The sequence below is a fragment of the Pagrus major genome, chromosome 7 (assembly GCF_040436345.1).
Source record: "Pagrus major chromosome 7, Pma_NU_1.0".
In the NCBI taxonomy this organism is placed as follows: domain Eukaryota; kingdom Metazoa; phylum Chordata; class Actinopteri; order Spariformes; family Sparidae; genus Pagrus; species Pagrus major.
The window spans coordinates 28,229,012-28,235,011 of record NC_133221.1 but is presented as its reverse complement, the minus strand read 5'-3'; positions in this window follow the sequence as shown (position 1 = coordinate 28,235,011).

Genomic DNA, 6,000 nt, shown 5'->3' with positions numbered 1-6,000 from the left:
AAGCCATGTTTTCCTAACCTAAGTAAGTATTTTCGTTCCCAAAAAAATAACCAAACAGCAACAGAAAACTAAAAAGAAATGAAAATAATAAATGAACTTAGTGTTAAAATATTAAGTGAACAGAATAATCATATGTCCCAGGATACAAATCCCGGCCTCCTGATTGACAGTCCTATACTGAACCCAGCCATGACGGCGGGCTTCAGCTGTGGAATTCGTCGCTCTTTCGAAAGTTATAATGACGGTCCTGGAGCAACATTTATTATGATGCTCTATCAACGACACCAACACAAGTTGCAAAGCTGTGACATCACAACTAACATGCTCATACTGACATTGATAACACGCTGATGTCACGATACGATACGATACGATACGATACGATACGATACGATACGATATGATACGATACGATACACTTTATTGTCCCCATAGGGACTAGAGACTGATGGGAACGTCTTTAGTTTTGCAGGAATTAAGTCATAACCTAAAATTTAATTGAAATTTTGACCTGATGGTGGCGCTACAGGAAAGGCGAGCGGTTTAGCAAAGTTATTATGCTGCATTCCAGTCAATGTTGGAGGTTGCAATTTCTGAAACTTCCAACTTCCGACCTCAAAGCATTCCAGGTGCACAATGCCAAAGTAAAAAAAACAAACTTGCCTGACAGCAACAAAATGATGTCTCTCTGGCAAGTGGACACACAGTTGCATCCTCACCAGTGTTGCTTACTTGCATATATAATCCAAACAGAAGAGGGAACTCGACATATGAGGTAATAGACACCATTATACATTTTATTTTAAGGCCCTTTTTATACTTGGAAATTGATCGAAATATTCCATTCACCCAATACAAATACGTCCTGCCCCCTCCCCATGGGTGCTGCCATTGTTGTGTGACATCAGACGACTGCTCCCTCATGAAGTTGGAGTTGTTTGGAACGCGGCAGTAGAATCCTGATGGGGACGTGAAAGTCTGTACCATGTGATGACAATCCATCCTGCACTGTATGTTGTTAAGACATTTCACTGAAAATCACAAATGTTAACCTCGTGGTGAAGAATATTTGACAGGGCAAGTGAAAATTTAGACCGACCAGTGGTGCTAGAAGAAGATATGTGAGGGGATCACCAAAGTCAGATGGATTCATCCTCAGGGGACCAGGAATTTTTGCAAACAATTTGATGCCATTCCATCTGACAGTTGAGATATTTCGGTGTGGATCAAAGTGGTGGAGCGACCAACCAACAAATTAATGTCAATCAAATGAATCTCTTTTTATTTTATCTCTGGTGATCATGCAGATACGGTGATAATCACGTGTGAACACCACAGAATATCCCCACGTGTAGAATGACTGCTGTACAGCATTGTACGTTACAGTACTCACTTGTGTGTTCTTCATTCATCCGTTCTTTTTCCCTTCAGGGCCAGATGTTGCCTTAACTATTGAAGCCTTCATTCTCTGTCCATTAAAAGCTCTGTTACTCACTCTGGGGAGAGACGCATCTGCCCTCCAGCTAGCATGTTCATGGAAACTAGGCCAAGACATGAGTGAGTGTAGGATTTAGAGGTGGAACGTACAAAGACTGTTGCGTACTGTGTGGTGTTCACTGCCGGGCCCAAATCTGGTCTTCAAGTAAGTTGTGTTTGAGTTTTACAGAACAAATACGCAGCAGTGGTCTGAGAGGAACAAAGGCACATCCCTTCATGTTTCCACACGCTTTACAGTTCATATATGTAGAAATCTGATTAATAATGCACTGCGCTCGTTCTTCCTGTCTTATCTCCTGGCCGTAGCGAACGCTCAGAACACACGTAGCACATCTGGATGCTGTCTAAACAAACACGTATTTTTGCCCTCCACTTCCACCCGACTCAGGCTATCTTTCTTCATCCCGAGGCCTGCTGTCATCTGTTAGCAGCAGCAGGGGAGTTGACAAGCTGTGCGTGTGCGCGCTCTTGTGTGTGTGTTTTTCACGTGTGCTCATGTGTGCTAGTGTATTGTGTGAGCATGTGTGTGTGTGTGTGTGAGTGAGTGCTAAAATTGGCAGAGTGAGAGCAAAGGTACAGTGTGGCTGCTGAAGTGAGGACATGTCAGTGGAAGAAAATAGACTTGTACACAGCGAGGGGACGCCTCCTGAGACATGGGAGGTGTTTTCAGAGAGAGGGAATAAAGGAAAAGAGAGGGCTGGAGAATTGTGTGTGTGAACATCTGCCTGACTGCGCTTGTGTGTTAAAAGCCTCATGCAGCTGTAAAACACCTCATGAGAGTAAGAGGCGATAACAGTGTGTGTGTGTGTGTGTGTGTGTGTGTGTATGTGTGTGTGTGTATGTGTGTCCACATTTGTGAATTTGTTTTTCTTCATGATTGTCCTGTCATCATATTATATCTATGCTATATGACACATTTTTAGACCTTGTATGTTGAACAGTATTTCCATGCATGTTTCCATCTCAGTATGTCACGGTGGTTCATATGATCTTGTCTTAGGTTGCCATCTGTTGGAATGACAGTGAACTGCAACTGTAATGGGAAAGTGCCAGTTGCCTCCCAATAGTGAGCCATTTAAGAGCTTAAAGGAAAAGTTCACCCAAAAATTTAAATTCTGTCACTATCCACTCACCCCCACGTCGACGGAAAGTCAGGTGAAGCTTCGTAATGCACAAAACATTTCTGGAGCTTCACAGCAAAACAGCTTCACAGCATTCTCCTAAACAGTTGAAGTAGATGGGACAACCAAAAGAAAAAACATAAAATTGCTCCATACAGCTAGTCCAGTGTAATCCAAGTGTCTGGAAGCCACGAGATCCCAAACTGATTTGAAAATATGTTATATAGTAGATATATCAGTAAAACTACAGTAAGGTACACAAATGTGAGTAGTTACTGAGGAGCGAGTAAAGAATGAATGTGGAACAACTTGATAGTTAACGGATCTTTAATTAGTAATTCCCGGGGAACTGTGATTTACAGACTTTATCCAATGATAAGTTAACTAATGATTAGTTCATAAATATCTGTGAATCAACACACAGACCACTTTCTTTATGGGTTGCTCTGTGCTGAATGGCACAAACTAGCGACAAGTGACTCATTGTAATTACTGAATCGTTAGCTTTTTGTGTACCTTTATATTAAGTGATACACAATACTGAGTAGTTACTGATTACTATCTCATTACTTGATGATTAGCGACTGAATATTTCCTGGGAGTTCACATTAGTTCTTTAATAAAAGACCAGAGACAGCAGGATTCTCAAAAATATTTTTTTCTCCATACATTTTTTTTTCTGCTTTATGTGCTCGTGAATACATGTTTATGGAAGCTCAACTTGCACTGTAAAAGAAGAAAAGGAATTTAGTTGAATCAACTAATACTTTCTTCAGAATCAGAAGTACTGCATTGATCCCTGAGGGGAAATTGGTGCGTTAAAGTAGCTTCTCTTAGAATAGTTATATCACACTATAGAGAGATTTGAATAAAATATAAATAGGGAAGAAAAAATAAAATATACAAGTGATAAAATATAAATTGCATTAAACTACTGTACATGCAGCAACTGTTTATGCATTTACATATAAAAATAGAATTGCTACTAGAAATAGAGATGTAATAATGTGCCTAGTATCACATGATAACTACAGTATTAATAATATTGCAGTATGTAGTAGTTAACAGTATAATTAAATGCTACATAAATGTTATAACAGTAAAATCTTGCACATGGTATTACACAGAATTTAAGAAAACTGGTGAATTAAAATATTGGACAGTTAACAGTATAAACAGTATAGTAAAGTGTTACAACTCAATGTAGATATACACTGTAATTTATTTCAAGTTAATTAAACTTCAGGTTAGCATTGAATCAGTCTTCAATCTACCACCTCACACTTGTGCACTTAGGAAAAAAACTGACTCTTCAATCTTATCATATTTAAAAAAAAAAAAAAATGCTTGTAATGTTCAACAGTGTGACTGAACAGTAGTCGATTCAGGTTAATATCTTAAGGTTATATAACATGTTGTCTCAAGTTCAGTTAATTTAAAATTTGGTTTCACAAAAAAAGAAGACTCAGAAGAAGACTTTGAACTCATTATCCAACCTAAACTGAGTTCACTTAAATATTTATGGCAGCACTTAAGCTTACATTTTTAAGTTTAAACAGCCCAAAGTTATTTACACCATGGTGTACATTGATCGAGAAAAAGTAATTCTCAAAATCCTCATCAGAAAGCTATGATTTTTATCAGCCTGAGGTGCTCAGTTTCAATGTCATAGGAAGAAAAAAACAGAAAAGATGTCAACACAGGGATACAGCATCTAGTAAATGTGTGTATCTGTGTGTTGCAAATCACCTGTTTCATTTTAAGTCTAAAGATTAAATCACATTAAATTGGGGACAGTAGTTGTGCATTCAGAATCTGGATCAAACACATGGGTTGAGGAGTTGAATCATAACAGTGTTAAACAAGTTACTGCAGATACTTTAATATCAAAACATTGTGTTGTTTCTCTATCCACACTGAACCATCAAACTAAAATACTGTTTTGCCTGAATGTGAGGCCAGAGCAATTCTAGAAATCTGTTCACTGCACTGGTTAATATGCTCTGATATGTTCATGCGACAGTCTTGTTGATAAATTGTTAGTGCGTGAATGTAACTAAGTACATTTACTGAAGTACTACACTTTACAAATTTGGGGTTCTTCTATTTTAGTCTTCCACTCTTCATGACACTTTCTTCTTTAACTCCACCACGGTTCAGCGTGACATACAGCTTGTTACTCCACTACATTTGTCACTTACCTGTTAAGATTTCTGTATACAAACATGTAAAGAGCTCATAAACCACCCACCAGTTCATATGTGCAGCTGAAACCAATAATAGACTCTCACATTGTAACAAATGCAACTGCACAACTATGACGAAGACAGTTTTCTATTGAATTGTCAGAAGTTCACAAATATGTTAAAATATTGATAGCAATTACCTGAGCTGTATGGCACGAACTGAGGACAGTGCAACGTTTAATCAATAACCTGTTGACTATTAAAATTAACCGCCAACTATTTAGATAATCAATTAATCAGTTTGAGTCATTTTTTAATAGAAAAAGTCCACATTTTCTGATTCCAGCTTCTTCAATGTGAATTGACTCTGGTTTCTGTACTCCTCTATGACAGTTGTCATCTAGATGTCATCTTGGGCTTTGGAAAACACTGACCATTAACTCACAATTTTACAACAACTAATCGATTAATCAAGTAATGAAAAGATGAAGCATCAATGAAAATAATCCTCAGTTGTAACCCTTATGCTTTGATTGTCAGTCGTATTTCATACAAAAACATTCATTACAAGTTTTGTAAATGTTAAAATATGCTGATTTTCTTTTTAATATATTAATTTATTTTGAATAGTTCTGATGTTTGGACTATTGGTTTGAGAAAATAATCACAAACAGTTGATTAATGGAAAAAATGATCAACAGATTAATCCAGAATGAAAATAATCTTTGGTTGCCACCCCATGTGAAATAAATAAAAAAAACTTAACAATTACTTGTAACATTATATTTTTACAGTCTGGTATTAGTAGTTATATTAAGGTAAGGGGTCTGCGTCGTTCTTCTACAACTGTAAATTATAAATTGTTGATTTTATTCTTTGTCTTGAGGTCAGAAAGATGTTGCAGCCTGTGGCTAAAAAGACCAGAAAATAGAGGAACTGATTGAAAAATCAAAGAGGTTTCCTTTGGGGACAAAACATTTGAAATGCCAAGATTTGACATCAACCAAAGTTTTATGGTAAGTGTAGTTGAGTTGCAATGTCATGAATTGAACACTAGAAGGAAGCATTTAATCAAATCTGGTACAGTTAGAGCACAGACTGCTCTTCTTGTCAATGGACTATTTATTTTAAGCAATAATAGCTGTTCTGTTGTGGCAGGGTCATTCTGCTCTTTATAGTTATGTTGTTTCACAGCT